The following is a 12,414-nucleotide window of genomic DNA, read 5'->3' as shown; positions in this document are numbered from 1 at the left end:
CAGGAGCTGAGTATGTCATTAGGGCAGTGATTAGTACCAGCTTCTCTTGGATATCTACTTGCTTTGCAAGCCCCGAAAAAAGACAGGTTTAGCGACACTGAGCTATGAAGTACCATGTCATTTCTCAGCCTACGAGGAATTCACAGATTTCCAGGGCAGAAAGGGTTGTGACAGCCACTTTATCAGACCTCCTGTAAGCCAGGCCAGAGACTTGCAGTGCTATGTCTGGCAGTGAGCACAACTTGTGTCCACCAGAAACAGGTAACTCAGCCAGCAAGCACTGCCAACGCAGAGGGCAGGAGGTGGCCAGGTGAGCCCTGCTGACATTGGTAAGGCCAGAGCAGAGAACAGCAGCTCAAGCGTACAGCTCCTCTGCCAGGGAATGAGTGGCGTGACACCACCACCCAAGTTGCTGTAACATTTTTTTTTTTCCTCTGCTTAAAAATGTATGCCTTGATTCAGGGTTCAACTTCCACCCACTGGAACATGTTTTACCTTTATCTGCCAAAAATCAAGGGCCCAATCTTCTCTTCAAATAGATTTCTGAAAGAGTAAAACATGCAAGAATCAGAGCAGAGGTATGAAGATGTCTGAACCTCCCAACAAAGCCTTTAATGCAGAAAGGCTGCTAGTGAACCCAGTGGTTCTGAGGAAAGCAGATGTTCTGTTGTGAACAGCCCCTCCACTCCCCAACAGCTTTTGCCTCATGTGTTTAAACCATCCCGGTATCCTGGCACCTAGGTTAGCTGTTCACCTCAGATGATACCAGAACCCAATCCAAAATATTTTTCCAACTGGTGAGCTGCCCTGGGAGTCCCCAGGACTTCACAACCCTCTCGCAGGACTGCTGCAAGGACAGATTTTCTGACCCAAATGCGAGGTGCTCTGAGAGCCTTGGAGAGGGACTCTACAGGTACCAAACAGCTCCATCATTACATTGCCAGCCTGATGAATCTGCTGGAGAATGGAGGCCCGACAGCTGAGTACGGAGCAGCCTGCTCACTAGGATGTGACTCAGTGGTCATCGCCAGGCACGGTACAGGACAGCTAAGGCAGCAACAGAAATATCTGAAAAAAAGAACAAATAAGCAATAATTGGCTACTAGTTTAGAAACAGTATGGGAAATGAGTTTGCATGTTTCTGCTTAATAAAAGCCTCACCTGTCAGCAATAACCCAAGCATTTCCTCCCTTAGGAATCCTAACCCTGTCACTTAAATATTTATACAGCAAAGGAAAAGGCATGAACAACTGCAATTTTTTAAAACCAGCTGTCACTGTGAATTACCTTTATATAAAGCCTTTACAGGGAGGGCCACCACTTCCACTACCGGGTATACTGATCAGACCAGTATGGCACACAAAATGGAAGTTCACATAAACCTCGTCTTTCTGTGTAAATCCACCAGACAGGGGGAAGTGCCGTACGTCTATAAGACTGTGAGTACGGGCCAAACCCTGGACAGAACTGGAAGCTGTATCTGACAGTGAAAGGGAGGTCTCCTACTGAAGCTACAGGGCACTAACAGGTCCCACACGGTACCACAGACCAAGTGTATTGAGTTTATCTGGAACCCTGTGTATAGCACTCATCTTGGAGAACTGTGTTGAGCTGTTGATCTGAGAGCTATTGCTTTGCACTGAAAGGTGTCTCAGATGAGGCAAAACCTGTTCTCATCTCTAAGCCTGTCTACAGGAAGTCTGGCTCACTACTGAACCAGATCATGTGAAGGACAACAGTCAGTTAAAAATGAGCTGTCCTTGTCTGTGACAGCGAGTTATGTGCTGCAAGATGCATTTTTCCTGGTACCTGTTAGCGTTTTTCTTCCTGTTCCTTTTCACTATATGCATTTACTGGCACACAGCAAAATTCACCTTCTGTGAAGAACCAGAGCTCATGCCTGAAGCTCTGGTGTTGGCAAACTGAACCCCACAGCCTGCCGATTTGCAGCAGTGATCTACACATCCCTGCACAGCTTGCAGCAGCAGGAACTGCCAAAGGATGGGATACCCCCAACCATGCCTCACCCAGAGCTAACTGGGAACTTCGCCAGAGCTGCCCAAAGGCCCTTGGGCCGAAGGAGTTACCCTCAAACCCCTCTAGGGTGGGCAAAAAGGATTACTTTTTCAAATTCCCTTCTGTTCCCTCTGGATTTAAAATATTAGTACACACTGTTGCCACTGGAGGGCATGCCACGAAGCCCTTTCACAAGGCTGAAGCCAGTTCTCAGGTTTACACAAACCTCTATGGCTGAACAGTTAGTTTCCAAACTGGTTACCGTAATCCTTCAGCACGTCCAGTGTCCCTCTCACTCAGGCCTGAGCTGGGAACAAAGGGACCCACGGGCCTGTGAGCAAAAACACCCAGTGAGACAATATGAAAAGCACAAATACAACAGGCAACACAACAGCCCTGAAATACAGTTTTAGCATGTTCAATTCAATCCCAAACACACCCACCATTTTCTACAGAAACACCTGACTTTTAACTTGCTCTCTCTAATTGCCATTAAAACAATGTAGGCAGATGAAGTAGGTCCTGACTTTATCTCACAGGCAGGCCTTGTTCTTCCACCATTTAATTTAGGAGGATAGTATCAGTGGAGTCAATAATAATGTCACTGGCTCCACTTTCTTAGTCCTCCAGATGAATCTATGTAAGAAACTCCAGGGAAGTCTCAGGAACTGACTGTGCTCTCCTAAAGGACACCGCAGAGCCTAACCACCCAGCCTGTCTTCCTGGCCTGGAAGGCAACTCCCTATTCCTGCCCTCAACTCATCTGTGTGCCCACTTCTGTCTTCCCACAGTAACCTATAACATCACTCATTAGCAATGCACAGCAAAGCAGGCAGGGACCCTACAAAGGTGAGGCTCTGCTTCCCTTCAGCTCAGCACCTGACTCCACTAGGACAGCCCAAGACACAACACTGACTTTTTGTTAAATTTTCCTCTCTGTTGTGTTTACGCTGGTGTGCTCAATTACCAGTATATATTGAGACTTGGCTGTCCTGTCCCAGCTTGCTAAACCTTTTCCAAGCAGGCTTACGTTTTAAGCTTTACTTGTTCTGATGCAAGGAATACTGAGGCCACAAACTGCTACATAAAACGGCCGTATGGGGCTGCACTCTGCCAAAAGGGTGCTTATCCCACAGCTGGAGCTGAATAAAAGTGTTTTCTGCAGACGTAAAGCTGTGGCTTAAACGCAGCCCCCAGAGAGGCTGCAGCAGCGAAGAGCGGCAGCCGCTCCCCACGCGGGGACGGTCACGCTGCCCCAGCCCAGCCCCGCCGGCAGGCAGCAGGGCCCGGGGGCACGGTGATGGGCGAGGGGCCGGGCAGCGCTCACCTGCCGCCCGGGGGAAGCGCTGCGGGCAGAAGCGCCTCTTCACCAGCCCGGCATGGCAACGGCCGCGGGGACCTCCACGCGAGGCACATCGCGACGGCAGGCCCGTAAGGCGACACACGAGTAGTGACGACAGGAGGAGGCCGAGGGAGCCCCGCACTCCGAGCGGCTCCTGCTCCAGGCGCGGGAAGGCCGGGCCTCGCCGGGCGCCCACCGCGGAGGGGACCCGCTCCGGCGGGAAGGAGCCAAGGCCCGGCCCGGCCCCACGCGGCCGCGTACCTTCCCCTCGCCGCCGGGTCGCTCCGCGGGGCCTTTACGGGACCTGCGAGCGGAGCGAGGGCGAAAACCCCCATCCCTCACAAGGGGCCGTTCCGAGCTCCGCCGGCCGCGGGCTGGGCGGAGGAGATGCTGCGCCCGAGCGGGGGCGTGGGCACCCCCCCGCCGCCATGAGGGACCCCCTCCCGCCTCACCTCGTGCTGCCGCCATTTCCTGTGGGCGCAGGCCCCGGTGCCGGGCCGAGCCCCCGCCCCGCGCCCTGCCCGAGCGGGCGAGCGGGCGGGCGGGCACTTGCCGCCGGGCGGGGGCCGGCTCTTTGCTTCAGTAAACATGACCTTAGAGCCGGGCGCCGGGCGGGTGCTGCCTTCCATTCGCCGGCGTGACCGTGGCTCAGGGCGTGCCGAGGCAGGAGCCTCGGCCGGAGGCAGCCGACTCGTGTTTCGCTGTGGGTGGGAGCTCTGGCCCGGCGCGGTCCCCGCCGCCCACGCGTGGTGCGGGGGAGCACCGTGGCGGCGGCCCCAGCCCTCCTGCCGCCTGTCCCGGCGGAAATGGCGGCTGCGGAGGCGCCCGGGGGTCGGCGGGAGCCGCCGGGATTGCGCCCGCGCCTGGTTGGGGAGGGCACAGAAACTGCAACCGAGCCGAGCCAGGGGCCCGCCTCCGCGTCAGTAACGCAGCGTTTTCCCGAGAAGTACCTGACCGAGCCCGAGTCCGCCACGTCCTGTCCCCTACCTGATTGTCGGCCGAGCAGCGGAGGGGTCTTTCCAGCGATGGCTCTTGTCTAGCTCATTTGTTGCCTTTATCAGCCCTCTGCCAAACGCCACCCCTGCTTATCTTGTCCGTCTCCTTTCCTGCCGATAACACGTGCTTGATCCTGCAGATTTAAGTGTGTGAATAACACCTGCTACTGGGGCAGGCGAGCGATCTCCTTTCCCTCTGGGCCCTGACCCGGGCACAGCTCGGGCACAGCTGGATGAGGGCCACCCAGCGCTCAGCGGCGTGCGGGTTTCCAGCAACGGGACTGGGGCCGTGAGAAAAGCTGCTGAGTGACCTCAGCCCCTGGGGCAGGTGGCCCACAGCTCCCCAATCGCCTGCGTGGACACCCACCATCCAGGCTGGGCTGGGCCACAAGTAGCATGTAGAGTCCCTCTATTTGGAGGTATTTCACAGCCAGTTGGATAAACTCAAGTTTTCTTTCAGTCTCTAAACAAAATTCTTTATGTTCCATCCAAGCGTCGGAAAGCACGTCATCAGGAAATGACTGGGGCCACCCCAACACCTCCTGCCCTGTCCCACTCCCATGCTGACCTGAAAGCCGCAGCTAGGCTGCTGGAGTACACCTATTTATTGTGCCTGTGCAGTTAGAGTCAGGTATATTCATGGCCTGTGTAATAAAACGCTTGATGAAATGAACATTGAATAGCCTCGCCATTTATAATGTGAGTTCATAAAGCTTTCTTGTAGCAAGGGTCAGCAGCAGCCCTACTTGCCTTCACTCCTTTGGCATGGTTTTTCCCACCTCCAGGAAAGCACCTGGTGCATTTAGTACAGGCCTAGGCTTTGGGAGGGCTTTAGTATCCTCAGACTAAATCGCTTCATGTCTTAGAAGCTGGCCCACCGCCAGGCAGGCTGGCCAGCCCAACCTGAAGCCGTATGTGTGTGTTTGCCCCTTTTGGGCACAGTGCACGATTAGGAGGGCTCAGCTATTCCTGAAGCTGCAGCTCCCTCTCTCCTCTGGGCCAGCTGCGCTCCTGGGTTTCACTGCACTCCAAATTCCTCAGGGCCTCCCAGGACAGCCAAAGGCAGGAAAACAGCCATGGGAGGGAGAGCTGGGAGCGGATGGTTGCGAAGGCTCAGCGCGGAGGCAGCTGTCACAGGAAGGGACAGGCTGCTGGGCCTCATTCATAATTTTTTTTCCTTGCACAAGGCAAAGAAATAGCCAGAGGTGAAGAGCAGTAGCTATAAACCACCTCCGCAATCTCCGTGTTCTGGAGATAACAAAGCTTTGCTTGGCCTCAGCAAAAGAAAAGCAAATTGCTCATCAAACTCCTCTTCCAAGCAGAGTAAACACTTCGCCTCCTGCCCTTGGAATGGTTTATCAAAGAGCAATCTCTCATCAAAGCCTCTTTCAAACCTGGGCTAACCATGGTTCTTGCTATTATTAACTGGAGGCAATTTGGGAAGGGGAGGTGGGGGGCTTTGATTCCCCTGACATGAAAGCTTTAAAGAAAAGAAAGAAGTCATAGTATTGACCTGTGATGCCATGGCATACAGATAAAAGCCTAACTGTCATTTTTACCTGCAGAGCCTCACTGTGACTTCAATGGCCTGACTTTAGGGTAGCTCAAGCCTGATTTATGAACCTCAGTTTTCCCCCTCGGGTTGCACAGAGCACGACCTTTCCTCCTCTCCAACACCCCACAAAGGCAGGGAGAAGGTGGTCACATCACTTCCCATACCTGGAAGCACGTGGTCTACAGTGATGATTTATTAAGCCCCAAATTTCTGAGCATGCCCTAAGAGATCACTTGTATTAACATATAGGAAAGGACTCTCAAGAAGCAGCCCAACTTCCTCACAGCCCGTCAGACATAATGAAAACCTTTGTTCCTGGTAGAGAATTTCGAATTCAGCATCATCATTGTTACAACCTATTCTCTTGCTTTGCATTCCTCTGTCTGTGCATTAACCCTAGAGTTAATATCTGGCTCTTTAAAGAGTTAAATAAGCCAAACGGTCAAAGGATAGACAGACAAAATACACATACAAAGATCTGTTTAAATTAGAATTGATATTACTTTTTTTCTTTTGCTGCACATGGAAAAGCAATCATCGGCTTTTAGGCTGTGTGGTGACCTCTCGGTGGCTTTCTGCATATTGCTAGCGTATCGTGGCTGATGCTGGGTCAGCTCAGTTGCGAAGCTGTGAAGAGCAGGCCTGTGCAGGGGGGCTCTGTGCTTACAGCATGACTAGCAAACCGAAGAAAATCTAAGCTCAGGGAGCAGCTGATGAGAAGAGGTGGGAATAGGTCTGAACTTTGCTCAGCCATGGCACTGTGGCATTTCAGGTACAGACTATAATAATGTGACCATGTATTTGCAACCAGTCTGGGGGCAGACTTCCTTCAGAAAGCCAAAATGATCTAAGAGGTGGATCCGTGGGTAAAAAACAACACCTAGGAGGCATATTATGAACTGAACTAAGCCAATGAAAGTGAAGGATAATTTTACCAAAATCAGTGCATTGGGAAGGTTTTTTACTAGAAAGTCCTGAGGTGGGGCCACTGGTGGGCAGATGTTTCTCTGTGGGATGCTGAGTGGGGAAAAAACCCCAAAAGTCCCTTTTATCAGACCACCTCCTAGAAACACTGTTGACTCTTGTTGCAACAAAAGCAACACAAATACCACTTCGCTAATACATACTGAGCCAGACTTAAAACATGTCACTGATATTTACTTAACAAATAGTTAGGTATGTACTCTGATATGGTTCAGAGAACACTTGTTTATTTAAAACAGCTTATTTTAAAACAAGGCTTTTTGTTTTCTTTCTTTTTTTTGTTCCTGGCGTGATAGACCAGCTAAAACTTTCTGCTTTCTGACCTTGGCTTGTCAGAGATTTGTCATAACAGGGGACAGCATATTTGCACTGAGTCTGCCAGCATGGATTTTCAGGGGCTGAGAGAGGCTGCTCGCTTTCAGGGCTTGGTTGTCCAGTGAGGAGGATTTCATTCTGCTCTCACGATGTCCTGAAAACTGGCTATTCCTGCAATTGGAGTCTCTCTCCCTAGCTATCCCCAACTGCGCCTAATGTTACGCATGCCATTCCCAGCCCAGTCTTGGTGGGGCAGCTGGGCATCTTGCCTGTTTCTTAGCACTTACATTCATGCTATATCATTGCAGTCTTTCTTACTTACGGTAAACAGTGTCTGAAATAGCTGGCACCACCCACGGCTGGGACAGGCACTGGGACTCCGTGTGCACACGCCGATGGCACTCCTGCGACTCTCACTGAGGTCAGGACAAAGTGGGGAGGGAGGACGGATTTCTGGCTTCTCAGGAGCTCTGACCAGCATCTCTGTAAAGCAGCAGTGACAAATAGTTACGGAAATTGCTAAATTTCTCCTCCCACTGTTTTTGAAGGTCAGCGTGATTCAACTCAGAGCCCTCAGCAGCAGCCTGGCAGCCCCCAGTTCTAGGCCAGGGTTTCCCATGGGGTGGACACTGACAAGCCACTGTGCTTCCTTGCAACTTGTTTTACCCACCTGCTAAAGGGCTCTGTGGGTCTTCTTGTAAAGCACTTAGGGATCTGTAAACAAAAAATTTCATTTTCTGTAAAGAAAAATATTACAAGCAAAGTAACATCTTTTTTTTTTTTCCTTTTTTTTTTTTTTTTTAAGGCAAAAAGGGACAGTTCTTGCTGGAGGTGCAGAGCAATATTCCTCACATATTTCACACTGCAAATACCAAGGGAATCTCATCAAACATACTCTGTTTCATCTTTAGGCTGAAGACAAAGCCGTACCTCCTCCCAAGGAGCTAGGGAGCTGCAGGATCACTAGGATGATGTCATTCTACTTGGTTATAAAGTGTGCTGCACACAGAACTTGGCGCTCAGCGTGCTCAGGTTGAGCTAAGAGCTAATGGAATGAACTCTGGGGAAGGATTTACATCAAATACCACTTTGGAATATTAAAGACAGACAGGATCAACTTCTCACTTGAATAATTACACACTGGCTAAATTCCTCCTTTCATTTTAAAACCAGGCAATCACCTTTTTCACTTCCTCTCTAAAACTGTGTTTGTTGCTGTGCTATTTCACTACCTCAAGAGAAATGTGTGTGATTAAAGGATGAAGTTAGTTCTGTTAATTACCATGGGCTGAACTAAGATTAGTTTTAGCTCCAGCAATGACTCTTGCCACTCGAGGGGGGGAGCAAGCAAACCAAAAAAAAAGAGAGAGATTCAAATTTCAACAAGTGTCCACAGCTGCTTGTATTTGCAAACATAACCTCAAAGGCAGAGGTGCCCGTGAACACTCCTGAACTTCAATTTGCATGTGGGAGTACAACACAAAAGACCTCGTGTACATGTTCGCCAAGCAATGCTCACAAGCTATTTTGGTTAACTGTGTTTGTATTCTCCTTCTGCCTGTGGATACCAGTGTAAGGCTTTCAGCCATTATAGGGTATTTTTCCAGGCTCACTTTAACTTGAATCAGAAAAAGAAGATTTTCTTGTGGTAAAATTTGTTGTAAGCAGCAAGAGTCAGTTTGAAAGGCAGGATATAGTCCCAGCATTATGGCTGTTAACTGGAAGTTAAGGGAAGGACTCCTAGCAAATGGCATCAGAAGAAAATAGAAGACAGAGAAGCTGAGAGGGGGAAAAGTGGAACCTCAGAAGACTGTTTCCTGGCCTGAGAAAGACTTGCTGTTAAACCACAGGCAGGGCTGAAGGTCCAGGACTTCAAAAGTTTTAGAAGCCTCAAGCCCATTTTGCTTAGTGGCTCTGGGTCCTCTGGCCTTTTCTAGCTCAGTTGCCTTGCTCGTTAAAGAGGATGCTAATAGAGAGCTGTGCAGGGTTTGCAAAGCTGCTTTCACTGAGGTGCATGCGGGAAGTGTAGGAGGAGATTCTTAAAGATGTTAAACAAGGGAAAAAAAGGAAAACATGAGACACTTCGCCCTAGTAACATTCAAAGCAGGAACTGAGAGAAAGCGTTCAGTGGAGTTACAACACAGAGGTCCTTTGCCCACAGAGCCATAGCTTCAGCAGAACAAATAATAGCTGAAGCACCTGGACATCCCCTTTGTTCTGAACCAGCAGTACAGGCTGCACACAGGCTGCACAGGGACATGGCAGTAATTTAAAAGCTCATTTTCTGCATCCAAACATCATGTTAGGATGAAATACTGTCCATCGTGCTATCACTTAACAAGCACCCCTGGGACCACTGTACCTTGGAGGCATGATGTCACACGTCAGCAGAGAGATTATTTGTTTTGAAGCTCTGAGACTTCATTTCAAAGTGCCCCACGCAGCATCATGACTCAAACCCTTCTGGTCGCACAGAAGGGCACAACTGACTACAGTTTCCCTGTGCTGTTCCTGAGCATCCTGTAAGGGATTAGTAGATGTTTAATTTTATTATCCATTCTTCTCTTTTATGTAGGAATGGCTTTGTCATTGCTTCAATTCCTTCATGTTCATGACACATTTTCTTAAGTGTCACAGCAATGATGTCTCTACTGAGACAAGCAGAGTCAGCCACAGCAAAAGCACTGCAACAAAATCCAAGGCGTTAATTCCATTTCAGGTGATTTTTCATTATATATAACCATTGGGAAAATCGTAGTATGAAAGCCATCTTCAGAGCTGTGACGAGGGAGCTGTGCACAACACCTGTCTGGTTTCTCCTTTTGTAAGAATAAGCAATTATTACTGAGAATTTGATACCTATCCCTTAAAGGCACCAAGATATTCATCTAGGGCAATTTGCTGAGGAGCCAACATTTTTTTATCAGATCATAATAGTTCATATTCACCTGGAAGCAACTAAAGGGATACCCAGGTTTAGCAGCAGTATTACCTGATTGAAAATATGCAGCATGGAAAATAGAGCCACTCATTCTGAATGGGTCATTTAATGCTGAATTGCTGAACCTTATTCAGTTTTAAATCACAAAGCTTTAAGATTAAAACCCCAGAGGTGCATAAAAGACCTCTCCATCATGTCTACATTGGAATTTACTCTTGTATTAGCATGAAAGCAAGAACAAATGAAAAGTGTAGACACTGTATAAGACTGCCAGCCTGTCTGAAACGGGGAATAATTTCAATCATACTCTCTCAGTTTATTCTAGCATTCTCCCTTCCATGGTGAAGGACCATCAGTAAAGCCATGGAGTCTGTCCCAAGCAGAGGTCCATCACAGAATGACAGCTCAAAAAGCATGGGAAGCGATACTGAACTGGAAGGGTTCAGAGCACAGGGCATGTGATGTTGCTATGTAATCCTGGAGAAGAAAGGAAGGGAATCTGGAATGGCTGAAGAATTTGCAATGGGATCCAAAGACATTTGGATCCTGGAGTGATGAATATCACCTTGGAGCTATTACTGCTCCACAGCAAGGCCCTTCCTGCTGCACGGGCAGCAGCCTGGAACCAACCTCACTGAACCTGCACAGCCTCACACTGCACAGAAGGCTTAAGAGGTATAGCTTGTAGAGGGAAGCTCAGTGGGAAGAGATCTTAGGTGAGGATGAGGCATGGCGGTTCCAGCCTTTAATCTGACCCTGGCAACAGCGAAATTTAGATGGACAACAGAATCAACAGCTGCATTCAGTGGCTGCAGATCAGTGTGTTATGTTAAGTGAAATTATTGTACACCAATATGGACATAAATCTGGCTGCTAGAGAGGGTTGATTAGCATAGCTCTACACTCCAAGTAATGGCATTAAAGATGCAGTGTGAATTTCAGGCAATTAATCATATTGATCACATCTTTTCAATGATGATGCATCAGGCATTTTTATAGCAGATTAAATTAACTGCTTTTACCATTCACTAATACAACCCAGAATATTAACTATGCTTATGAGGAAATATTTTTACCCTCTTCCTGCAGACCTTCTCTGGACCCATATGCTGTTACTTTTCCTCTCCTATCCTTTGCGGCAGACAAGCAGAGGAGATATTGACAGTGTGATGTAGCTTCCCTGTAATGGAGCCAGAGTAGCTTTTCCTTGAACTAGGTACAGGAGCCTGCATGCAAGAGAAGAGATTGACACCAGGTGGCAAATTGCAGCTGATTACAATAGGTGCATGTATAGGGAAACACAATGTAATATTGCCAGGAAAACAACATATCTGGCAGCCAGCTCTCCCTCTCCTTGCATGTTCCCTTTGAAAACAGGACACTTGATTTTTTCAGCCTTCAATGGAAATATCTCTGCTCCTTCAGTATCAACTGTAGAACCCCTGGAAGATCAACAAGGATACCATGCCCTCTGTCCTGCCATTATTACAGAGACAGTGGCATGGTCTGGGCGCTCCTAGGCAGGATCTGAGCCCCACCAGGTTAGGCAATATACATGCATCGATGAGCTGAAGGAAATTATGATAGGGAATTCCCTGCCCTGACAGCATATAACCCAAATACTACGTAGGAAGGGAGAGCACACGAGCAGGGTAAGGGCAGCACTGGCAAAAGGCATGACACAAACATGAACAGTAGTGAGCTACAAGTGGCGGTGGCCCACGAATCTCATCGGCTTGGACATGAAGGAGGAACACAGAAACAGATAACAACTGGAGAGGTCACCTGTTCCTTTCTTACCTGCTTTAAGGCTCCTGCGGCTGCAGTCCCTGAACTGCTCCACCATCCACCTCTCCCTTGCTTGTGCTTCTTCAGGAATGGTTCAAAAAGTCTCTGAAGTCAATTGCCTCTGCATTGACAACAGCCAGCAATTCTTTCAGTGCTTTTGGAGTGCCTTTCTGCCTACCAGGAAAGCTGACAGGATACTCTTCTAGTCCTCCAGTGGAATAAGCATGGCACTGCTTCTAGCTGTGAAGAGACTTGTCCAAGGGCACACAAGGGTTTGATGGGCTTGCCAAGGTCAGGCCACAAACACAGGGGCTTGCCAGCCATATACCACCTTTCATCATCCTTATACCAGTCCAACCCCCTCAACTCTTCCCTTCCCCAGACAGCAAGTATCTTAGTTATTTTTAAAAGAATTTCATATATCTCTTAGTCAGCAAACTACAAAGTAAATAGACATTTCAAATGAAATGGCTAGGAC

General features: G+C 48.8%; 1 non-coding gene across 1 annotated transcript; it reads right to left on the bottom strand.

The window, feature by feature from the left end:
• Positions 1 to 2,514: 2,514 nt before the first annotated feature.
• Positions 2,515 to 2,646, bottom strand: LOC137669080 (small Cajal body-specific RNA 15). The gene has a single exon (XR_011049045.1). It is a non-coding gene; the product is annotated as a small Cajal body-specific RNA 15 (non-coding RNA).
• Between the last annotated feature and the right edge of the window lie 9,768 nt (positions 2,647 to 12,414).

The sequence above is a fragment of the Nyctibius grandis genome, chromosome 11 (assembly GCF_013368605.1).
Source record: "Nyctibius grandis isolate bNycGra1 chromosome 11, bNycGra1.pri, whole genome shotgun sequence".
NCBI classification, from domain to species: Eukaryota; Metazoa; Chordata; class Aves; order Nyctibiiformes; family Nyctibiidae; genus Nyctibius; species Nyctibius grandis.
This window is presented reverse-complemented; position numbering and strand designations above follow the sequence as displayed.